Genomic DNA, 26339 nt, shown 5'->3' with positions numbered 1-26339 from the left:
ATATATATAATTTTAAAATAGGTCATGTCAGGCAGGGGAGATGGCTCAGTGGTCTAAGCAGTTGCCCAAGTGCAAAGACTCAGATTTAATTCCTGTACTGCATGCTGCACACACCCTGGAAGCCGGGCATGCCTAGCTGGCCCCCAAGACCAGGTGTGCTGGCGCACAACAGTAATCCCAGTGTTGGGTAGGTTGAAAACAGAAGGATCACTACAGCTCTGAGCTGTGTAGTGGAACCCTGTACCAAATACATCAAAAGAAAAAAAATTAAATACACCATGTCAACGTCTCCTTTAAAAAGTTGCTAAGATGATTTTTCAAATATCTTGCAGGATGTATTCAAGAAAATCTGTAAAAAGGCAGAGATGACACTGCACCTTGCAGACTGTGTCTGTCTCCTGTTTACAATGTTTTCCCTGACCTAACGTCATGCAAGTGGCATGAGAGAACCTTTGATATCTGGCAGAATTAAGTCAAATATATGAACTGCCCTTTAAGCTGCAGAAATGTCAGCTTGCTAAAGCCTTCCGAATCAAAGCCATCAGTGAGGGTTTTGTACAGCAGCTACAGCAGGGTATCGAGTGTCGCAGGAGACATGGAATGTGTACTACGGTATGAAGCACATGGGGATTTTAAAAATATATATTAGCTGAGGCAAAAAGACAGGAAAGATATCAAAAGCATGTGTTTTGTGCAAAGTGAAACACTTAAGCATAAAATAAGAGAATCAATCTAAAAAGATACACTATAAGGACTGGGAATTACAAACAAAAGATACAGCATGTCTCCAGGACCACCAACAGGATCTCAGACTTCCTTGGCCTCAGTTTCCCACTGAGTGATAGGAACCAGTGCAGCAGAACAGGCTGGATGGCGCCAGGCCTATGAATGGGTGGCGGATGCCAAGGATTTGCTGCCCAACCTGCAGCGAAGAGCAGCAGTGCGGTCTGGCCCTTCGAGAGCTTCCCCTGGATCCCAGGTATGTGCTCGGGCTGGGCCTGCACGGCAATAAAAGTGTGCTTGTCAGCACCTGCTACACTTGCGGGGTTAGGGGCAAACACTAAGAGAATGCACATCTCAAGCAGGAAGGCGAGCTCAGCCCACACAGAGCAACAAGCATGCACAGCTTCCTCAGCAGTGCTGCTGGACCTCTGACTGGAGAGGCCTCGCAGAGAGTGCTGCTAAACAGGAGCCTGAAGACTACGAAAGCCAGATGGAAGAGTCTAGAACTCACACACAACAGGGCACAACTGCACAATGATAAACGAAGGCACGCCGTGAGCCCGCATAAGCCAAGAAGGCTGACAGAAGATGAACCAGCTAAGCCCTCTGGGAAAAGCAATGCCACTCAAGAGCGTCGGAGGCCACCCAGCGCAGGCTGCAGAGTCGAAAAGACAGACACTAGTTTCAGGAACCAGAGGGCTGAACTCTGAGCCTGAATCTCCTCTCTAAGCCACATCTTAATGTCCCACCACTGAGGAGGCTTGTCTTTAACAACTCCAGGTAAAACTTACACATTTTTCCTCAGTTGGAAACTTCCCTGTGGCTTAGAAGTGAACTTTGACCGCTGCACCTGCCCCTGACTACAGCTACAATTGCCACCTGCGAACCCTTACCTATCACGCATGGCTTGACTTTTCTCTGGAGACTGTTTCACTGTTGGCCACACTGTAAGTCTGCTTATTTCATCCACGCTTGCTTCAAAGGGTTAAACATAAGCACTATGACTTTGGTCTATTTAACCCATTCCTAAGCCCACAGGGATTGGTTCAATAAATTTTGAGTGGCCTGGATTCAATATATTAATAACTAATAAAAGACAAAACAAAAAGAAACATCAATTAGCTGTGTTTCGAATGTCTGTTAGTGTTCTGGTATAAAATTAAAGCAGGAAAAGCTCATTAAGGAATGTCAAACAACTTTTATAATCTCAACAGTAAAGAGCAACAGTTTACTATAAACAGACATGAAAAACAAAATGACATTTGCACAGTTACATAATTCAAAAGAAACTTAAGGACAATCCACTGATTTGTCCACTATTCCACATACCCTCTTGGAGAAGTGAATTATGGCAACACTATTGTTGACTTATACTAATAAGTAATGTAAATATTACGTACTGCCAAGGTGCACAAAAAAAAATAAGAAATGAAAACTTCAATCATCTTTCCTTAAGGTTACTAAAGTGTTTACAGATTGATCTGTCACTGCACAAGCATGTCCAGGAAACACAGAGATGTGAAGACAACAGGAACACCCCTGGGCTGTAGGCAGCACTCACACCCAGGAACCGGGCACTGGCGGCCTGCACCCAGCCGGGCATTCTGGCGCTTCTTCTAAAGGAAATCGGGAAATGGGTACAAGAAGCTGCTCTTCGGCCCTTCAGCAGTGCCTGGCCTCAAGCAACCACTGAAATGAATGTCTTTGTAAGATCCAGATGAATTATTAAATACCATTACTTCATAGAGACATTTTTTCAGAAGATGGGAAGGACAATTTTCTCACCAATATTCATTATACCAAAACATTTATGCTTTCACTAATAAGCACTAAAGTAAAAATTGACACAAATTTACAGAACGAATGTTGAATCACATTCAGAGTGTAGAATACAGGTAAGAATAAAAGTAAGTTTTCTCCAAAAATAAAAAAAGTTCCATCAAATATAATGAAAAAAATCTACACATAAATTCTCAAAAAAGTTTTTTTCTATCCTCAAACCAATAATCAATACAGTTCATCCTGGCAAACAGTGACAAACAAGTTAATACTAATTAATTTCATTCTCTAATTCAATTTATGGAGCAGCACTGGGTTTCCTGAGAAAAGGTACCACCTGATCTCCTGAGAGACAGTGAAACTCGGCAGCATTGGGAGCGCATTACGCCCCACTCACAGAAGTCACATATGATGCGCCGTCAGCTTCACTAGCACCTACAACCAATCTTGGGTCTCCCGCGCCACTACCACCTCAGCTCTGGCCCTGGGGAAGTTCCTGCCTTGCCCCCGTGTCATCTGCCCCAGGTAGCACAATGTCACTGTTCCTCTCTCTCAGTTGTTGTAAGTGCTTTTAAAACTTGAAAATTAACATGGAATGCATTAGTCTATAACTTCACCTCAATGAAAATAGTAATGCTCACACAGTTTTAAAAAGACAGAATACAGAGATACAAATCAAAAGTTGGTGTTTATGAATAAAAGCGCTGCTAAAAAGATAGGAAAACTGTAATGTATCATTTTATTCAGAAATGTCCTGGCATTTATTTCCAAGAAACATCCACATAATGTAGGAATAACATAAAATATATAATAAAGCTTGTTTTATTTAAACAGTGCTAAAACTTAAAAAAAAACAAAAACAAAAACAAAACAGTGAACTGAAATAAGATGACAGAATTAGTTTGGGGGCCTTTATAAATCTTTTTTTCCTTATAGTTTCTATTTTCTAGGCATTTGGAAAACAGAACACCTTTTGAATAGCCCTTTTGTAAATAACAGGATAAAACTTAGATTACATACAGCAATTCAAACAAATAGAAGTGGAGAAATATACCTAGGTATTGCCTCCAAAATGAACCAAAAAAAGGGGGATACAAATGAATGATCATTTTGTACCTGTATACTCAAAATAGGATAGATATACAGCTCCATTCTCTTAATTCAATGACTAGAGAGGTTTGTTCTAATACTATTTGAGACAGGATATCATGTCTACATCTTGTACAATGAATAACCACTAAGACAACAATTGCAATGTATTAATTATTGAAAATTACTAGTAATTGGTTGTGAAACTGTCTCATTGCTATTTGTTTCTCAATAAAAATAATTTTTAAAAAATTAAAATGTACATCGATATAAAAAAAAAAAAACCCAAAACGAACATCTCCAGACTAGCCTGTAGTCTTTCAGTTGAATTCAGTGTGAAGACATGAAATCCTTTTTCTGTGTGCCCTTTGGCTGGGGGGAGGGGGAGGGAACGCAGCTCCACAGCCTGAGGGGCCCTTGGTCATTTTATGGTAATTTTAACTGGTATAATTTACTCCTTTGAAACAATGTGATTTGAAGTTTTAATGTAATCCAGAAACTCAAAGGGTAAGATCTCAAATGCTGGCGGCAGTTTTCTTAAATTAACACCCTAAAGCAAAAGTTTCCAAATATTTTGAAGGGAGATTCTTCCTTTATACAAAACTCAGGAGCAGCATGACTCCCAGTTACTCGGGCTGCAACACCCTGTGAATCTCACATGGACTCCGAAGTCCCTCATCTGCATCCGGCAGGCATCTACCTGGAAGCTAAGGCTCCTAAAGCAGCGAAGTCCACTGGCTTTACACCAACCGGGTAACTCAGATTTGCAGTTCCATTTAAATCATACCAGCAATTGAAAAAAGAAAGAAAAAGCATAAATCAGGGTGGCTGGACCAAAATGGTGAAAATTCATAAAATCAAGTAATTGTCCTTTGCCATAGGCATTCCTGTATGCTGACTCTTTTTACTAGGGCATGAAATTGGAAAAAATGAAAATAAAAAGCCTATCTTAAAATCCCTCAGTAGTAAACAGCCTACCCCTGTGTTTTTCAAAAGGCCCTAACTTCAGATATGTGAACCAAGCAAGGCTAGCTGGACTCTTCTCAGCAGGCGGTGGGCTACTGCTGACATTTACAGTGAGAAGCATAGGGCAGCCCCGCCCTACCTGATTCCACTCACTCCTGACTAACCTTGGAGAAACACTTCTCTGTGTCTCAATGTCCTTATCCATAAAACGAACTTGCATAAAATCATCTGGCCTGTGTTTTTAAAAAGATTCCTCAACTGAATTTTATTCTTTGATATTTTCATTTTGACAAGGTTGAGATAAAGTTTAAAAATCTCAGGCTCTTTGTCAACACTGTGATTTACAACTCAATCTGCTTCTCTACCTTGAGGACCACGTTGGTGTTTCCACCTGTCTGGTGAATGCATCCATGTGATGTGTTTTCCGAGCTTGATCTAAAGCGAAAAGCTCCTTCCTACTCTTTCAGAAAGTTGACCTCTTTAGAGCCTTGTATCTGGGCCCTTGCAGTTTACCTTCAGTTCTCTCTCACTTGTCACATCCAATTCAGTACCTCCAGCGTCTTCATCCATTTACTTATTGGGCATCTACTCTGGGCTCTGGCCCACATTAAGCAACACAGAAAAAAGATCCAGCTCACACCCTGCAGGAATGCTGAGTGCTGCGTCTCACTGCACACCTCTTTGCCCAGTGCTTCTTATCAGTGCAGGCCCAGTGTTCCTACCTCAGCTGTCTTCACAACTTCCCAACTCCTTCATCTTCCCCCACTGATCCCATCCATTCAACTGCTTCTAGGTTTTTGCCATGGTTCTATTCCATGCTATTTAGCACAGATTTTAATTTCTTTTTTTAATCACCGAAGGTGGACTTCAAGGTAGACAGTTTCACGTCTTGAGGCAAGTTCACACCATCAACTGCTGGGTAGAAAAAAAAGAAGCCACTAGGGTGAAAAACACTCAGGCTGTCACTGAAGTTCAGGGTACGCCAGCAAATCGCTCACACCCAGACCACCTCTGCCCCAAGGCAGTGGGCACAGTCGCCTGCGGCGCCAGGCTGCTCCCCCCATGCCTCTGCTCTCAGACAAGGACAGGTGGCCAGCGCAGTCCTCTGCCTCCACCCTTCCCTACTGGACACATTTGGCAGGAAGGCTGCAGGGCTGTGGAGAAAGAGTTCAGAGATGAGCATACGGAGTCTGGATGGGAAAGCTGTAGGGCTGGATGCAAGGTGGAGGCCTGCATTATGGGTATCAGCTTTTAAATGTAGATGAGGAGTTGAACACACTGTGATTAACTGCAGTTACATTGTAAATACAGAGCGTGGGGCAGGTCAAAACCATAAGGCCTTTGGACCCAGCAACAACATGCAGATGGACAACTGATGACAGTGTCAATAGGAAAGCTGGCTAAAATAGCGAAATTTTGTAACAGATACAACACTCCATTAAAAATGTTACTTTGTAGGCCACAGCAATACCTTTCTGAGTACAAAAGCAGAGTTTAGATGTCACCATGATAAAATTAACAGAGGAGGTCAGGAGACTGATAAGTTTTGGTCCAAGGTAAATTGCATCATTTGGTAACTAAATCCTCTGGCTTTCTGAAGAACTTCCTGTGCTTCCCTGGCTAGCCTGTTGAAAACATGCTGCTACCAACTTTGTCCCAGGGCCCCGGCAGACCTTACCTTCTCTCTGGAAACTGCCACATTCTCTAGTAAATTGCCCATCATTTCTGTCGTCAAACAGACCCAAGCTAAGATGAGAACTCAGGGACATGAAAATTATGATTTTTCCCCCACTGTACCCTCTTTTAACGAAGACCAGCAATTCAACAAAACCAGTGAAAATCTGGCTGAGCATTCTAGAACAAAAAGCTTATCAGATTCATACTACAACTAGCTCATTATAAAGAATGTTAATACTCTAATCAAGGAAATTTAAAAATATATGAAAACGGTCTCGGCTTTGTTACTTAAAGAAGAAAAGGGTAACAGCATGGTTTCCCAGTCAGCCCTCTTAGGCTCATCTCAGTTATTTTCTGTTTTGTTTTTCTTCATGGGGGGGCAGAACTGGGGATGGGGCCAGGGAGATAGCTCAGTAACAGAAGGATGGGAGACAAAACACTGGCCGTACATTACAGCACCTTTCCATCTCTTCTTCTGTACCTGCGCAGATACAATGTTTTACTGTCACAGTGCCTAAAAGACCTGTTCTTCTTGCCCCTTAGGTTTTATCATCTTCAGTACTTTTTTCCCTGCCTTTGTTTTCTTTTCCCAACTGCTTTTCTTGTGCAAACTTTTTCTTTTAATCAGTTCCTTCTGATGAAGCCTTGCAATGTATCTCTGTATTTCTATGTTTGAAACTGTCCTTTCCATGATGTCATGTAAGACTGGTGTCTTTTTTAATAGACTCCAGGGACTGGACATCTATTTCCTCCTGTGTGATCTTTGTACAAATGAAACATTCCTGTTTCCCTTCACACTTTTCCTGATGACAATCTGTAGGAAAAAGCGTGGGTGCAATCACCTTGTCCATATATTTATTTTTACTTATTTGTGTCATGTGTTTACGTGAGCTCAGCATCCACTGCTGCCTGTTCTCTGTGTAGCTCACTGTTGTAGTCTCTTTTTGAAAATGACACTAACCTGATTTACAAAGCAGCATGAACAGGCACTGCATCAAAAGTTCAGGGGCCAGGGAGATAGCTCAGAGGAACAGCCCCTGCCTGACAAGTGCAAGGTCCTGAATTCAATTCCCAGCACAAAAAAAAAAAAAAAAAGGTATTTTTTAAAAACTTCAATTTTTTTGTTTTGTCTTTTTAAATCACATGACACAAACACAGTTGGCACCATAATAACCTGTGGAGAAAGGTGGAAAAAGGCCCAGCGACAGCTCCTTAATGTGACAACTGCTTCTTATGAGGCGCAGGACAGGCCTGAGTAACACGTGCTCCTCCGCAGCACTTTTTGACGGCTGACTTCTCCGAAAGCAAGAGAGTACTTTTTTAGTATCATGAAAAGGCTTTCAGCACAGAAGCAATATGCAGTGAGTCAATAAGCACATGAATCATTGTAGGAAAGCAGAACACCTCACCATCCTGAAGCTCGAATCGCCAGTTTCTGGTGAGCAAAAGCCAGTAAAAGCAGAGCTGCGCCAGCAGCAGCTAAGGGCTTGTACTTTGTATTTTCTCAGGAAAGGATTTGTCGTTATTGTAGCTGTCGTCGTTGTTGGAGTACAGGATTCCTATCTGCCACAGATCTGTTGAACAAAATTCTATTACTGCTTTTGAAAATCTGTATTTAAAAATACGCCCACTATCTGAGAACCTCAGGTGCACAGGGAAGCCAGCCTGGCGAGCACTGGTCAGAGCAAAGAGAAGGGGGCCACTGTCCTCGCTGCACGGGCTTCTGCGCCTGCTTCAGCACCCTGCTGGGTACAGCCACTGAGCTGCCTTGCTTATGGGGCTGCCCGCCTGCAGGGCAGCCCCCGCCTGCGGTGCACCAGGCTCTCGGTCCCAAAGAAGCCCAGCTGGCTAGCATCCTGAGCAAGGAACTGCAAGACACGTGCCAAAGTCCTGAGAGTTTGCATCCATCGAGGGTGGAAAAGAAATGTGCCCCTGAGGGACAGCTGGCCAAGCCAAGAGCAGACAGCAGCCACAGGTGAGCAGCGGGACCCTGGGTTTCTCGTTTCCTCAGCCTGACATCAGACCTGGCTTTCCTTAGAGCTACCCTTGTGCCAACAAAGGCCTGCTTGGTTTTGCACCAGATTAGATAAAGAACTGAAGACAGCACTTACTGGTTCCAGGTGCTGGGCCTGGCAACTGTGTGGCACACGTTTGCTCGAGTCTCCAAAATCACAGGTCGTGCCTGCTTGCTCACCTGGTCTTACCCTGCTCTAATCTATCTCAGTACTAGAGGCAGGTGAAGAAAAGGGGAAACAACTTAGCCTAGCAGGTCACTGGCATTGTTCCTCAAAACAGCAAGCAGACAAAAGTCAAGGCTGATGGTCCTCATATGGTAAGACGAGTTTGGGTCCCGTGGTGCTTTCTTTCCTTCCATTGTGCTGAATGACTCCAAACTTGTATCAGTTCTCTGGAAAAAAATGCCTTGTCACAGAAAGTACAGATGGATCCACGGAAACTCAACCATACTTTCGGGAAAGCAACTAATAGTGTGTGCCCTGCTAAGAGCATGCATCCTTTAAGCAAATAGTCACTTGGAAACCAAACCTCACAAGCTATCACATAATTCTTTCAAGTCGGCTCAGCACCAAAAATAGCTGTTTACTAGACAAAGATTTCTGACTGATTATGCTGCATGCCCTCTGTGAAACCCCATGCTTAGCTTAGGACCAGGATTTCCCCATAAACTGGGATCATAACTGGCCAATTTCTTTTCTTTTCTTTTTACAACTGGCAAATTTAGAGATTTCTATCCTTCTAGCACCATTCTAGCTTAATTTAAATTTGACTGTCTCCTTAAATGGAGAAAAAATCTCCTTAGATTTTTCTCCAAATTGAGACTTCACAATTCCAAACTTAGAAAACTGAGTAACTCAGGCCAACAATTAAAATAAAATAAAATGCACTGCTTTTAAGTTTCATTAACACATACCTTGTTTTGGTTTTGTGAATTAATCTTATTGTTTCAGTAAAATAATTTATTTGGGTTTTTTAATAAAGTGATGTTAATAGGAAAGAAAATGGCCGTAGCTCACCTCTGCTCTGTGCAGTGAGTGCACAGACTGCGTACATTCCTGCCCTGAAGGGCTCTTTGTAGTCACAGGCACTGGCACACCAGAAGCAGGAAAGGCAACAGAAAAGAAGTACTTGAACTGCGCTAGGACTGACTTTTGGGTAAGTGGATACAACTATCACTGGGGAAGCAGTAACAGCTAAGGGCCTGTGGCTCTATTTCTTAATTTGAAAACGCTCCGAAGTATCTGTTCTGAAACACCTGTGGCTGTAAACCTCGGGCAACAGTCCCACACAGAGCAAATCTGCTTGACGTTCCAGTGACGACATGTACGACCAGCCCCTCACGCCCAGTGCACACAGCAAGAGCAAATACTGACATTCTCATTTTAAACACAGGCATGCCTTAGGCACTGTAGTTTCACTGCTGTTTTTAATTCTGACATTTCCTCCATTCTAGTTCAGACCAGGTCAAACTTGAGGACAGCCAGCTGCAGATCTGCGTTTCTCGTTCAGTCATCCCATTCAACACAAAATCATAAATCTCTACAATGGGAAAACAATCCTTTTGGTCATATAACTATTGAGAAAACTGTGGAAGGAGGAGTACACTTCTGTTGGTTAGAAGTGAAAGAAAAGTTACAGGGCTATAAAGCATGAGAAGACTGAGTGTCAGAAACTGCCAAAAGATGTTTCCTGAAAAGGCTACAATGAATCAAGCTACTTAATAGCTAAAATTCTAGAAACTTCTTCCTATTAACTATATACAAACAGATACATAAGGATCAGGTGCAAAAAGGAGGAAAGGTTGAAAATTAATATCTTATCAGAAAGCAAGAATAACTTGCAATGTAAGAAGGAAATGAGACATTTACAGAGTTGCACAGACAGTCCCTGAGCCAGGAGGTGAGGATATGGCAAACTGGCTGGACAGAACTGTTCCCAAAACCCTGCACATGGGACCAAGGAGAGAGCCCTCTCTCTCATTCTTCTTGCAAGAACCCTCGAAGGTTTCTGACAGGACAACCTAGACCTGCCTCCAGCCTGCGGAGTGGGAGCTGCAGAGGCCCACTACCACCTTCCTTGAGGCCACTGTGCTCTCTCCCATGTACTCTCAGCCTGCGCAGGCACTGCGTCCCTACCTTCAGCCGGCTCACACTCACTGTGCAGTGAGTATTTCTTTTGCTAACTTGTATAAACATAGAGACCCAGGACCATTTGTCCAGCTCCTCATTCGGACCAGAAGAACCTGGAAAGCCTCTCCAGAGGCACGGAAGCACAGCACAGCCCCATCAGCCACTGACCATGCTCGGGGCCCGATACACGCCAGAACACGGGAGACACTCCTGCCCTCACACGGCCTATACTATGCCAGAGAAACAGAGAGAAAAGACAAGCAAAGTGCTGAATACTATAGTACAATTAAACATGTATGTGTAAGACAAACGAGATGCGTGTGTGGGAGTTTGGAAGTACTGAGCTGTGGGGTTGGCATCACTATCACTGGGAAGGTGTCATTTGGCAAAATCTTAAAGAATTTTACATGAAAAGCATCAGCCAATTATTTAAATATCTCAGGCAATTGTATTTTTCAGCATAGATACCTGAAAGAGTGCCAAATTAGTGTTGTAAAATTGTACTCCTCAAACTATATGAAGTCAACAACGAGCCAAAATATTGTAACCAAGGTCTCTCACTCTCTCTCTCCTTCCCTCCCTCCTTCTCTCTTTCTTTCACACACACACACACACACACACACAGTTTTCTCTCTCATTTGTACCTTCAATCCTAGAAAAAACATCCATCTCAGGGCTTCAATCCATACACCCACATTTAAAAAGTGGCACTTCGACAACGTTCTCCCAGGTCTGCTGAAGGTGGAGTCAAGCTCACTGAATCTTTAAATGAACATAATTCTCACCATGAAGAATTGTATCAATCTTCAATACATCCTGGGACAAACATTTGCTGTACTGTACAATGGGCTGACACTGAAGTTCAATTAGTTATAATCTACAATAATCTCCAAATCATAAAGTGTCGGGTATTAATACGATGGCCAGAAGTTAGTAAACTGACAATTCTTTTTGTTGAACTTTTGGCTGATTACAGATCGACCATCTTCAAAATCATTTAATTCCAATGTGAAGGCTAGTTTCTGTCACTATTAATCGGAACTCTAAGCACTTTTTGCTTTGTGAGGTCATATAACCCTCAGTACTGAACTATTTTATCACCATGACACAGACCGTAAGATTTAGATGTGAGAGGTTAAATTGTGCACTCAAGGTCAGTGAAGAGCACATCTAGGGTATGAACCTCACTTTCCTGATTGCTTCTTGCTTCACACACTGCTCCCTGTTTGTAAGAAGTTTTGCCGCCCTAGACTATGAGAATGAAAGTCCGGGCAGCGGAGTTAGTACTGTGCAACTGGTTTCCATCATAGCGTTACTAATCTTATTATGTAGGAAGAAGAGGAAGGCTCATTTCATAATTTTCACTGCATACCTAGAAGAAAACCTTTAAAGTTGCCTTATGCTGCATCAATTCAGTTCAAAGTCTTCAGAAGGTGTTAACAGAAGCAGTACTTCCTATCACATCCTATAATTCCAAGAATTCAGTATTACTTTTTCTGATGATTTCTAATACTCTCAGCTCCAAAAATGATTCTAAAGATTTAAATTTCATTATTATATATGAACTAATTATCACAGGAAATTACATTTTTCTGAAAATTCAGTAGCCAACCTAATTAAAGACATCTAGACAAAAAAATGTATATTCTCAAGTGGAATAAAATAAAGTGACTCTGGAGAGGGGCCACCGTCAGCACCCGTGAGGCCATCATCCTAAGGCTTCACGCCTCCAGCGTACTTCAGGAAAGCATCACCTTACTCTTTAACACTGATCGTCTCTCTCAGCACAGTGTCAATTATTTTATTTGAAATACAATTCATGTTAAGTTGATTAGTTTTACAATGTCATCAGTTTGCAGAATGTATAAAGATATGGGGACTTATCACAAAGCCAGGATTACAGAGATATAAACAAGCCGGGACTTTTATTAGTGATAATTATATGCACAAGATACATTGATCGTGGATACGACTGTTAAGTACATACATTTCACATAGCTTTTGTTACAGTCAAAACTATTGGACATGCAAGTAATGATGAGCTGTAAAATAGACACTGAATCGTCACGTGGGCTTCTGTGCAGCATACAGGGGAGGCAGACTGCTCATGTCCAGTTTTGTAAGGTGAGATTCTGTTAATTGGGAGGACGCCGGGGTGCAGCAGGAGAAGTCACAGCCCTAGACAGCTAAAAATGACTTCCTTTTTAGTTCACATGCATACCATTCAGTTAACTCAGTACAGTGAGGTTTTGCTGAAATAAACGCTTCAGAATAACATAGATTCCTTACTATTTCGAAGCTCAATGAGAAAATACTATTTACAAATGAATACAAAGCCCGGTATGGTGGTACATGCTTGTACTCCCAACTATCTGGGATGCTGAGACAGAAGAATCAGACATTTGAGCCTAGCTTAGGTAGCTTAGCAAGTTAAGGAAAATTTATTTTAAAATGAAAACAAATATAAAAGAGCTGGACATGTATCTTGAGGTCAAGGACCTTGACTTGCTCCTACTACCAAACAAACAAACAAACCCAAGCAAAAAGATTGTCACAATTAAATTAGTTCCACGTTAGAAATCAGTGTAAAATGTCTTTAAAAATTATAAAGCAAATGCATATACACTCAAGTACTGATAAACTAAAGAAAAAAAGGTAAGTACACATTAGGATGCTGGCAAATGTAAATCAGGCACATCCAGAGAAATGAGCCACGAGGCAGCAGAAGAGCCGAAGGTCAGTCCAGTTGCCTGTGCTCCCAGATTTCACTTGTTGGTGGCCCACTGCTCAGGGTGATGGCTTTGGAATAGCACAGGAGGTGACAAGGTCTAAAGCAGAACTCCTGAGCAGGCAGGTGAGCGCCCTCACTAGAGAGACTCCGCAAACTCTCCAGCCCTGTAGCACCCAGGAAGCGGGCCCTGTCAGTCACCGCACCCAGCAGCACCTCAGACCCCAGACTTTCCTAGTTCCAGAACTCTGAGAAAAAAAATTGCTACTTATAAACTACCAAGTTTATACTATTGTTCCATAGCAACTTGAATCAACTAAGGGAGAAACAAAAGAAAATGGACTAGCATGTAACAGTTTATACTTTTCTGACATCAATATTAAATCTATTTTAAGAGATGCTAGAATAGAGTATTATGATGTGACACTGTAGCTATATATAAACTCCATGAAAACAGCAAATGCTACTTATCATTTAAATGTACAGAAATCCATTATATCAGAAATTAATTCATTTTGAGAAAACCTATTTTTAGTTTTCTGTAATGATTCTAATGAGTCTGTATCTACATTTTACTAAAAGAATAAAGCTAATATACGTCTTAAAATGTGTTACTGTACATTGTCAGCTCTTCTTGTAACACTTTGTCTGATAACACAAGTACAGTGGATAACTAAACCAAGTTGTATATATTTATTTCATAGATTCAAAAGGATTCTTACTTTGTAAATATGATATAGGATTTATAAATGCAAGGTCTTATATGTATTTACATCATAAGACAAGACTTCAATGTTCGCTTTTCTAACAGGTTAACATTCATACTATTCATAACTTATTTACATACAGGTTTCATGGCATAGGAAAGTTAATTCAAAAAGTTAGAAAAAAATAACTCACACAGACCATATACAATAACAAAGCATCACACCTGAATTTCCAGAAAAGTCATTTACCTGTTTTGAATAGGAAAAATCAAAAAGTAGATTTTGATTATGTATTCCTGTGACAATGAATGACATTAAAAATATGAAAACACTTAAACACAAAAACACATCGATTTCATTTCCTTACAGACCAACTGCACTGTGCCTGCTAAGCACAAGAAAGCGCTATTTTCATTATTCTGTGTAGAAAGATAGTGCCTCTGGGAAAAGGCGTGCATTATAGGAGAAGAGAAAGTTTAGAATCACAGACAAAGAGGTTTCTTATGACATTTTCCTATAATTCTTCACAGCACTTGAGTAAAAGCCCATTGCCTTCTCCCTCTGCTGCACCGTGCACTCCAACCTCCTCCCACTCTGTGTCTATTCACCTTCTCCAAGTTGCCTGCAGTACACTTAGGTCATGAAAAATGGAAAACTGAAGGAACAGTTAGAAAAATCTACAGGAAACACAAGGGTCAACAACAAAATGTCCTGCCCTCATGCAGCATACAGCCTACTAAGGAAACCTGACAGTAGATATAAACACACATGTACAAACACAACTACAAGCATGACTGTCATGAAGGGAAGCACAGACCCCTAATGAAGCACTAACATTTCCGAAACAATTACTAGCCTGTGCTGTTGAACTATGAACCAGTTGTTAAGGCAGGCTTTGCTCATAAAACTTACTCTTACTTCTCCTGATTTAATCTGTCCTTCATTTCTCTTGGACAACCATCAGTGCAATATGAACATACAGCCAATTGTCAGAACGAAATGATCACATATAAAGGAAACACAAAAGAAGAGGAATATCCAGGGAAGAAGAGAAAGCTGAGTTCTGAACAGAAAGGAGAACGATGTTAGCATTACAGTGGCCCAAGCAATATCACTGACAAATGTGTATCTGGAGAAGAACAGAAACAAAGCTTCACAAAGACCATCTGAGTTGTCCATCCACAGCCAGCAGCAGAAGGCTAGCTCTGGAGAATACATCCTTGGCAGTCCAAAGAAAATCACAGTCCATTTAAATGGAATTTTATCCCTAGTCATAACTAGTTGAAGGTAAAATGGCTTATTTATAAATCATGAAAACATTTAAATCACTGACCGAAGTTTGAAACAGAATAAGCAAGGACAGTAACGGGCAGTATGGCCCACTGCGCACAGTGCGTCGGCCCACGACGCCCACGGCCCAGCTTTTGGCTCTGCCGGCACAGAGCTAGACCCCTAGCACACCTCCAGCTGTCTCAGGCGTCTGCACATTCCAGCGGAGCCTACAGCTGCTAGCGACCAAGCTGCTACGAGAGGGAAGGGCCCTCACCGCCTCTCCAAGGACACAGCACAAAGTCATGCCAGCACTCGCCACCAAAGAAAGGCCCGGAAACTAATGAAGAAATTTATCTAAAGATTGCGCCTTTTATGTGTGTGACTCACTTCTAATGGCATGATTTTATATAAGATACAATGTTAAAAATTCATACCAAGGAAATCAAACTGATAATGTTCGTGAATCTGGTTGTACTTCCTGACTGATAAAAATTGGCAGACTTAGTCTAAAGTCACTGAATTCACTGCTCCACAGAGAAGCAAGGTGTGGAGAGCAGCAACCCAGGGGGACACTGTGTTGTAAAGATCTGAAAATAGGAGCTCACAATACAAATAAATTACTTTACATGAGCGCCTACCTGGCAAGCACAAGGTCCCGAGTGCAACAGTAAGTCACTTTGCACTGGGCAGGTGTCACACCTATTCTATGCATAACTAGGATTTAACCTGCAGCAGAGAGATGCAATGTAAAATTCTGGACGCCGACCCCTCCACCAGGTGGTGTGGGACGGAGACACACGCCTATAGCATTGGAATGATGCACATTCATGCGATTTTTACTTCCTTCTCAATTTCTAGCGCCCTTGGTAACAATCCCACAGCACTTCTGTACTAATGTGACCACATGTGTATTTCCTGCTGTACTGGCGTTCTTCAAAAATGATGCCATGTGATAAAACAGTAGTTCTGCTCTATCAGGTAAACCGAATTAACCTGCAATTACAGAAGACAGACAAAGCATGTTTCTCATTTCTATAAACCCAGTGAACCAATACGCAGTGGACGCACACTCTGATTTTCAAAATACGCATGTCTATTTTAAAACCGCACTTCACTATTCAACATCAGAAAGTATCCTAGTCTCACTACTAAACAAAGAATGTGACGGAAAATCAAGTTCCTGCCATATGTAGCTTTGTGCTGATAGAGGGACAAATCTGACCATAACTAGAGAAATAAAACAATGTGTGCTGCACCTGTGGACAGGAAACACTTAGAACTGATGCAGTAACACTGAGTGCAGTGACACTTCACGTTAACTACACCAAAACAGGTGTGACCTAAAGCAGGAGCCACTCCAGATGGAGTGCTACACGATCATGTGACTAGAAAATTAAGCTACTTTTTCACAGAATGAGTCTGTACACTTAAAAATTTGTGTGTAGACATGCACGCATTCAGACAAATATACACAAGCAGATATACAAGCAAATACACTTTACTCAGCTAGTAAAACAATATTTAGCTTCCTCGGGCCACGCTTTGTCGACTAGATAACATACGCAGAAATACCACTTGAGAGTAAGCAATCCATCAATGGGAATTGGACCTCAAATAAACTGTTCAGGAAGCACCCCAAATGATACACAAAAATCTTTTAAAGCACTGATATGCGCTGCTATTTGCATGTTACTAGAGACTCCAAATGCAATTCAATTATGTCACTACTGGAAAAGGTTAACACAAACAAAACTCCAGCAGCACATGTCACTGACTCAAAGTGTCCAAGCAGCATTTGTTCCAAAGCCTCTATTTTACACATTTACATGCTGATACCTTTCTTACTTATCGTTTGGCTCATGTTTAGACGCCTCCTCAAGCTGGGAAGTTGCTCTGCTAGATGACACAAATGTAAAGGTGCACAACTGTAAGCTTTGGCCCCAATTCACTGTGTTAATATTCTAAACATGAGATTGACAGAATACAAAAGAAGAAGAAACATTCCTGAATTTAAAATAATAAAAATTTAAAAGCCAGAGACCAAGAAGAGCACATTGAGAAAACGGTTGCTCACCGTGCTGTATGCTTGCCCCAGGTGCGCAGCATTCACTTACTCTCAGTGATAACGCTAAACAATGCAGTGCTCCTGAACGGCAAGACAAGTGTGCGTCCTAGGTCCGCATGAACACCAGCGAAGCGCACCCATGCCTGACTTCCCAAACAGTGCAGGAGCCCACAGCTGGCTGCTGACGCTCTTAAAGGTAGTGCACATAGAAAATGGGCCTGCTTTGCTTTTGCATTTTGCATGACCACGTCTTTTGAGGCTACCACGGAGGTAGTGAGCACACAGGACACCAGCAGATTGCAGCTGAGAAGCCCACTGCAGAGGCAGCGTGCTCAGATCCACAGCTCAGCACGCACCGCTGGGGCACGTGTGCTCTGCCAGAGCCAAGTGTTTGCAGATGATGCACTATGCTTACCACATTCACCAACCACCGCCCTCCAAGAGACACTGCAGACACTGACACCAGGACCTGCAGCTGGGTTCTAAATGCACTAATTATGTGCGCAGCTGATAGGAAAGAACACCACTCTACAAAAACCAAAAACCAAAGGAGGAGAGAATGAAGGACTGTGGGACAGGAACATTCTGATGAATTTTTCTTACCTTAAATTCACAAATATTCTTTAATACACATACCTGCCTCCCCCCCATGCCTATTATCAATGCCAGGAAGTCTAAGCACATTTGCAATTTCAACACAATATAATATATACAGGTGATATTTGGAAAAAAAATTAATGTAATACCTTTACTTTTACCTATGCATTTGATGAAATGGTTCCATGAAGAAAGGTGTTCCAGACAGAGTAAAGAGGAGAAAAACAACAATAAGAATTATGAATATATGCAAATGCACTGCTCTGAAAATTAAACAAGAAAGTGCAACTAAGGCTGTAAAGACGAATGGAGATGCAGTTGGCACATTCGGAGCACTCTGCCCTCTGAAGGTCGCGCATGCAGGAGTGGGAGGCCCCATGCTGGTCCTTATAGATTCCAAACAGGAAGACACACATCACGGCAGGGAGAAGTACCGCTTCCACAGAACACTGCGCTCAGCACTCGAGGAGCCAGAAGCCAGACTGCATGTTCCCACACTGCCATGCATGGATGAAAAATGGGCTCTGTGGTTCTGCAGGCCAAACTATGTTTCTTCTTCAAACCCTGACTTCCAATGCTTCTCAGCCTGGTTTGCTCTAACCCCTTTTAACTGCATAGGCTGATAAATACCCAGAGATTTTCAATCACAGTTTCTTATGTCTCATTCATTTGCAGATATTATAGTGCAAGAAATGAAGGAAAACAAAAGTCACAGGAGCAAACCAAAACCAAGCCACCAAATGAAAGTGAGGAAAACAGATGAGAAGGAGTGAACAAAAGCTATGTATTTCATTTACAGCCAGGACATTTGCAAGCATATGCCATCCTCTGCAGATGGCTGGGAAGCAGCTGCGGACCACAGACACTGAAGCGAGTGGAAAAGGAACAGAGCCCATACCTTGGTCGCCCATCATCAGGTGCGCCAGACCTTGAAGGGAAACAAGAGCACAGTCAGCAATAAACACGGGAGCAGGGGAACAGGCTTGTCACAGACACAAGTGTTCAGTGACCGACATCTTGTTTCCTAAGGGACCTGTCTGTACCACTGAGGCAAACCCGAAAGCATTCTTCTGACCCCTGGTTGGAACACTTTGGGGCAAAGAGGTATTGAACTGCAATTTAAACACTGGCAGATGCTGCCCTGTGTATTTCTTCTCAATATTATTTGGAATGATCGTGACTTAAAATCCAACCAGATGCCCTTGGTGGCTTTTATGACACCATTTTGAACAACACCCCCACTGGGCTTGTCACTCTTCAGTGATGAAATTGCATTTTTTTTTTAAATCCCAAAGGAATGTCTGAAACATGGGCTGGGCCTGATCTTTTTCCCCTCATCAAAAAATGAACAGTTTCATAATTAAATGAAAAAAGAAATCCTCAGTCACGTTGAAAATGCCAATGCACAAATGTCCTCCTGTCTCGGATACGTAGAAACTGATTATGCTTATTCAGCTAAAAAGAGAGCACGATACAGGCAGCTGTTAAACTAGAACTCACTAGCAAACAGTGTCAGCAGGAAACAGGCATCATTTTAATAGGGCCAATTAATTTTCCATGGGGAATAAAATGATTAGCATTTTATTTAAAGGTTAGCTAAACGGTGAACTGTAAATTAAAGTGTACTTAAGGTATAATCTCAAGAAATGATTGTGGTGGTACTGCTTTTACTTACATGCTACTTAGTGCTCATGTTTAGAGTGACAATCACTCCTTTCCTAAAACAGTCTTGCACATGATTCTCTGCAAAGACCTTTCACTGTCAAGGTGCTCCTCTTCACTGAAAAGCATGTCTTACTTGCTTACATAAGTTCATAAAGACATTTCTTAATCTTTGTACTTCTAAAAATTTATGAAAAGGTGGAGCGACATAGTATGGGTACACTGAGTTCACTAATTTATATTTTAGATTCCTAGTGCTATTTCAGATACATTTGAAACTTTAATAGCTCTATAATACATCAGATAGCCAGGCATGGTGGTACACAGTCCCAGCACTCAGGAAGAAAGCCAGGAGGATCACTGCGAGTTCAAGGCCAGGCAGGGCTACATAAGCGAGGTGAAGGCCAGCACCGACTAGACATCGAGACCTTGTGTCAAAATAAATAAGGACATAAATAAATAGTAAATTTTTTAAAGTATGTATTAGTTGTGTCAGTACTAAAATAACCTATTTTCTTAATATATTTAGGAGTATACAAATATTTTTTGAGGGGACAGATATAATTACAAGTTTGCATATAAAAATATAATACAGAATTAAGTTAACAAAATAATCTGTTGTTTCTGTAACAGCCTCTGTGTTCTTACCAAAAATGTGCACAGGCAAACTAAAAAGCTTATGATAATGACACATGGTATTTATATAGAGTAATAATGGCTGATTACTTCAGGTTTTATGACTTTTCATTTTATATATATAATATATATATGCATATACACACATGTATCTATTAATAGCTTACTAATTTATATAGGCTAAATTAGGGAATCATCTGTGATAATATCTAACTTTTAGAAAATATTGTTAGGCATTTCCAAAGCTGTTGGCACTGCATAAACAGGCATGAAATTTAGTACATCCTCCGAGTGCTCGCACTACCCCTCCTGGACTTCCTGCCTCTAAGGAGAGCTCACGGCATCCTCCAAGCCTTCTTATAAACAGGCATATTCAAACTAAGACTCAATAAACTTTATTACAATAGTTTATAAAACTATACTCTGAGAATCTTACCAACTTTTGCATGGAATGACTGTGAGAACAGAGGCTTGCAGCCTCGTCAGGCCGATTTGTAAAGCGTCTTGGAACGCAACTGCGTAATACAAATGAAGCTGCCTTAGCAAGCTCTCAGACCTGCGGGGTGATACCGTCTGTGTCAAGTGTATACTCACATGCCATTAACATTATAAGACAGAAAAACAGAAACCATATACAGAGCCAACACTTGGGAAAAAAGATTATTTCTTTAGAAGTTTTAATGTTTTTTACTTGACAGAACACAAATGATTAGCAACAGTTATAACACTGTCCACGAGAGAATCATGACACGACAGTGAACTCTGCCACTAACCAACTTTGTGTGTCATGAAGTATCCTTTTAGTTGGAAATATTAAATCTTGGTGGCCTTACTGGTAATTTATCTGTACCTCTGTGTGCAGAGTCTTTTGGGGAGACATCTTTCATTCTATAGAAATACAACATTTTACAAAACGACTGTATTTAAATATATGACAGCAAAATAAAATACTCCGAAAGCTGCCTTCTGCAAAACAGATTATGGAAGCAGCGTGCAAGCTGTGATTATACACAATGATCAAATGCACGTGAGATAAAACTCTTCCCTTTCACAAATCTTTCACTGTATCTAATTCTTTTGTATATTTACCTTCTAAAGATTTGATGGCAGCATGTTGACTAAAGCATTTAAGTTATTTAAAAATAAAAATGTTGAACTGTATTTGCTGTATTGTAAAAGAAAATGTGTCTCTCACAATTCATTGCCAGAAAAGGTTTAGGGAAACCTGAACTACATGTTATAGTTTTGACAGACACAGACTCACGAATGTACTTACCAGCAGTCACACTCGAGTGTGCCTTCCTTCCCACTGGCTGTGGCTTTTATTTAAGCTAAGTTTGCGCTCCTCACTTATAGTCAGTATTTTGTCCTGTGCTCTTTTTATAAATCAAGTCATTTGAAACAAAGCAATGAGCTTGAAATGACCTAAGGCCAAACATTACCAAGAGAATAGAACAGATAAGAAAAAAAAATGGAGAAAGGGTCATGCACTGTGTCCTGAAACTGCAAAGAAATACTTTCCCTTTAAAAGAAAGAGGCCTTGTATCGCTTTTCCATACAGAACACGGCAGTGGCAGCCTGTGGCCCACAGAGGAAGTGGAAAGCCAGCACGCGTGGCTTTTGCTGGGCAGGTGTTTCACACTCTGGGGCCCACGCGGATCGGAGTGGGCGTGTTCTATATGAAGAGGGATACACATTCCGGAAATCAACAGATGCTCAGGAAGGAGTTGAACTTACCTTCTGAATTCAAGACGCACTCTATTAATACTAGGAAACAAAAGGCAAATGGGAGTTGGAGGATAAGATAGAGAGCACCCACCTTCCACATTGTTGTCTTCTGCAAGCACATGACAAGGAGGGAGAGAAAAGGAAAAACATTCATTAAGCGGCATGCAGACTGCCCCTGCCTCTGCATGGCTTCCGCATGCAAGGCACCAAACACTTCATGCAGGGCTCCATCACTGTCATTCGGGGGACAAAACCACAGGGAGTGGGACCCACTGGCAGCATGTGCAGGGCACGCAGCCAACACCAGCAACGCTGCCTCGTCCCGAGCAAAGGGCAGTGGGCAGCCTCTCACTGCCCTGTGTAAAGTAAATGTTGCTGTTCTTACATGATGCTGATGGGGACTTTCCAGGCAATTACTTCTAAAAGCTTTTTTATTTTTTTATTTTTTTTTAGCAATTCTAAAAGGTCCTATATCTATATATTGATTTAGACTAGGATAAAAGAAAGTCCACTGCTATGAAATTTCTCTGAAAGGTCTTCTGATTCTACCAAATATATTACCCCTTAGACATTACTCACTATTTCTAACAACTCTACTACTATTTCCTTAAAGAAACAACGCAAATGTCCACGACTAAGATCTAAAACTCACTTTGCTTGTTCCACACCAGTCACCTCCCTGCACAGGGTGATGCTTTAGCAGAGAGGACCACTGTGCTTACTCCCAGGATGGAGGAGCAGGGCAGAGGGCTCAGCACAGGGACAGGCCCGCCAAGCTCCACCCCCACACCACGCAGAGAAAAACAAAGCAAATGTTAGGCGGAGGTGAAGCTGCAAAATAAATAAATAAATAAACGTGGGCGCTGTCTGTTAGGCCACACTAGCCCTAATTTAATCACTTTGTATTTCTGCCCAGGATGTGATTATTGACGTACTTCGGCCAGTATCAATGTCAAGCGGCGTCGCTTTGTACTTCCAGGCACCGACATAGTATTCCCATGTACTGTGCATTCCATCGTTTCTCCTTCTGTGTACATACGTGTGTGTATGCAAACATACAGACAAGCAGATTCTATGTGCACTCCCTATGTTTAACCTTCCTAAGTGTAGGGTGCCTAAACTACCATTAGTAAGTATGAGAAATTCACATGCAATTTAAGACAGGAGCCTTGGCAGCTGGGCGAGGCGAGAAGAGCGAGCCGGCACGCGGGCCTGCGGCGGGAAGGCTCTGTGCTGACGGAACACACCGACAGCTCATGGCGTGCTCAGGGGCGATCTAGTCTCGTCCTTATACTGCTTAATTATGCTTTCTAAAGTGGTCATCTGATCAAAAGTCCCTCAAAAACAAAACAATGATAATATGAAGTCTCCAGACCAGATAGTAAAACCAAACATAAACACATTATTTCATTAGAGTCCAAGAATATGTTTCACACATTAAATTATTAATGAATTAAAATCACCTATAACGGTTAAGCTATATTGGAACTGAAATCCAATGGGGTATGATTTAGTATTTAATGCAGAACAACAATCTTCTGGCCTTTATATGTGGGTATGATACTTTTTCCCACACTCGGATTGTGAAGTATTTATTTCATCACTTCCACTTTACTTTTAGTTTCCAATCTACCAAATAAGGAATTAAAATGAATTTGTTACTTTTTCTGGGAACTTTAGAGATGACATAAACACAAACATTAAAATTTTGTTTGAATGCTTTATAGTGGGTCTAATAAAAAGCCTTAATGTTTAATATACGCTTTAGTTTTATATTAATCATTCTTTAAAACTGTATTTCTTGCCAGGCATGGTGGCACACGCTTGCAATCCCAGTGCTCAGGACTCCGAGGCAGGAGTTTGAGCCTAGCCTGGGCCACAGAGAGAATTCAAGGCCAGCATGCACTACGCGCTACCCTGTCTCTAAATAAATAAATAATAAAACTTGTATTTCTTATTTGCAATGCTTTTCCAATTAAGAGTATTTTCTGTATAGCATGAAGTAATAAAGCCTGGGAGCTCTGAGGAAAGTCCAGGCCCGAGACAGCCTGTCAGTACCTGTGCTAGTAACTGACTCCTGAAAGCACAGGACTGGCAAACACCACTGTGGCCACAGAGCACGGTGCAGGTCTTGGAAAAGCACTACACAACTGTGCAAGGGAATAAGAAGAAAGAAGAGGAACTCAACATCCACCATAAAGACAGCTGTGGTGCAGCAGGGAAGGAGGTCTACCCGAGTTCAAGTCCCCGAGCCGTCTTCGCACCAACTACCAGACAGAGCCCACACGCCCTCTCCTCAGCCATTGCTCAGAAAGCAAGGCTTCTTGGAAGTGTGTCACGCTGAATCCTGCCCCATGTGTGACGCAATCCTGACCCAATTACTCATCTATTAGGGTAAAAGTAGGATGATATACCGACTGGGTTTATTTATTTTTATGTATTTTAGTACAGAATCTATAGGGTCTCACTGTAGATTGGACTCACAGTGATTCTCCTGTTTTCAGCCTCCCAAGTGCTGGGATTACAGGCACGTGCCACTACACACAACCTCAATCCCTGTCTCAGTATGCCCCAGGGGTGCGGGGCCAGCATGGCACGCTGGGGATCGGACCTGGTTGGTGTGCTCTGCCTAAGCAGGCACTTTAGTCCACTGAGCTATCTTGCCAGCCCTTGCCACCAACTGGTTTTAAAAAACACAGGACAAAACTAGCATGGAGGAGGCTTTCCCTGAGTTCCTATACATCTTCAGAATAAATCACAAGAATTAAAAAAAAAAACAATACCTAACCTCTTTCTTCTCATTTCCTTCTACCCGTTTTGGGCATGACTTGCTGACTTCAGAACATGTAAGTCTGGTGAAGCTGAAGCCGGCCCCACGCGGTTTCTAACCTGGGCTTCACCAGGACCTGTGACAGGTCTAGCATTGACAGTCCTTCCCCAGGCACATTTCTCTCCGCCCTTCTAGGTGGCTTCTAGAGTAAATAATGAATGACGAGTGAGAACAGCTGCCCCGTCGCGTCAATCCCGCCTTGTGTTTGTGCACGTGAACACACTGGGGCTACTCGTGCTTCTGAGCGGCCACAGAGGGCGGAGAGTCTCGGCATGCCACGGTTAACGCGAAAGGAGTGCAGCTGGGCTGAGTGGGAGGCAGAAAGTGGCCCATCTGGTCTACCTGCAGACTGTCACCGCAGGAGAGAAATGTCTCCAGAGTTCAACCCGGCTTATCCACCCCGCGGAGTGGGGGAGCGTGCCTCGCCTCGCCTCGCCTCGCTCCGAGCGGGCGCCTGTGCCACACCGGACACCCCACCGCCCACACGGGCATGCACCTGCTCTCTTCTGACCATGGTGACGTGGCCAAAGGTGTGGACAGCGGCTCTGCACTGCGCTGCCCTCCACTATGCTTGTGCCTCTCCAGTGCCCGCACCTTGCCACCCGCTGACCACGACCACGACTGAGGTGAGGAGGGAGGAGGGGCACCAGACTGTGTGCGCGCTAGCTGTAGACATCACTGTGAAGGCGCTCCTCCGTGCTATTCTTCCTGTGGCCCCCGATTGTGAGAATGAAAAGGCAGTAATTTAAGCTCCTCATGACTGTGTTCTTTGTGCACTGTCTTAATTATATGTTCCTCAGAGAAGAAAGAGGAAATGAGTGCACTTATTTCAGAATTTAAAAAATCAGAAATTTAATCCTGGTCAGTACACAAGTTAGTCTAGAGCAAAATGTCACTGAGGACTCTTCTCAGCACACTCAGTGTTCAGCAACATGGAAGTCACCCACGGACAGAGCAGCCAGCCATTCGGAGCTGCTGCGCTGACAAGAGCACTGACAGCCCCAGCGGGCACTCCCTGCTGCAACGACGGTCCCTCCTGCTGCTTCAGAGTGGCCAGCCCTGCAGGGGACCTACCCCCCCCCCCCCCCCGCGTGGTGGTGGCGGCGAGGGAATGGCGGCCAGACTCCTTCTAGGCCCTCACATTACTTTCAAGGCTTTAGCTGTGGCCTGGGAGACTGACTGACACAGCAGTTCTCAAGGGTGCAGGTCGGAGCCCTGGTGCGCTCTGCTTCTCCCTAGCAGGCAGCGGACACTCCCTCCCTGCCTAGTGTGAAAGGAGCACGGGGCTGCGGGGGCTGCACTCTGAGTGCCCAAAGCGGCCTCCCTAGAAGTTTTTTTTTTTTTTTACAAAAATGTTTGTGGTATTGAATCCAAAAAATTCCATCTTTTTAATGGCAATCATCTAAACGAAAGGAGAAAAAGAGAGAGAGAGGAGAAGTAAAGCAGCTGGAGGAGGAAGAGAGTGAGGGCAGGAGAGAAACGAAAGGAGAAAAAGAGGAGAAGTAACGCAGCTGGAGGAGAGGAAGAGAGCGAGGGCAGGAGAGAGACGAAAGGAGAAAGAGAGAGAGAGGAGAAGTAACGCAGCTGGAGGAGAGGAAGAGAGGGAGCGCAGGAGAGAGACGAAAGGAGAGAGAGAGGAAAAGTAATGCAGCTGGAGGAGAGGAAGAGAGCGAGCGCAGGAGAGAGACGAAAGGAGAAAGAGAGAGAGAAGTAATGCAGCTGGAGGAGAGGAAGA

At 42.7% G+C, this 26339-nt stretch overlaps 1 protein-coding gene across 1 annotated transcript in view; it reads right to left on the bottom strand.

The window, feature by feature from the left end:
- Positions 1-17937, bottom strand: part of Nrxn1 (neurexin 1) — a 1036478-nt gene extending 1018541 nt beyond the window's left edge. Inside the window, exon 1 of the mRNA XM_023703554.1 lies at positions 17898-17937. The gene's annotated coding sequence lies outside the window, so the exon portion shown is untranslated. The remainder of the gene's footprint in view (positions 1-17897) is intronic.
- Positions 17938-26339: the final 8402 nt, after the last annotated feature.

This window comes from Octodon degus, unplaced genomic scaffold, assembly GCF_000260255.1.
Source record: "Octodon degus isolate 3935 unplaced genomic scaffold, OctDeg1.0 scaffold00174, whole genome shotgun sequence".
Classification (NCBI taxonomy): Eukaryota; Metazoa; Chordata; class Mammalia; order Rodentia; family Octodontidae; genus Octodon; species Octodon degus.
Note: the sequence above shows the minus strand (reverse complement) of the source record. Positions and strands in the feature narration are given on the sequence as shown.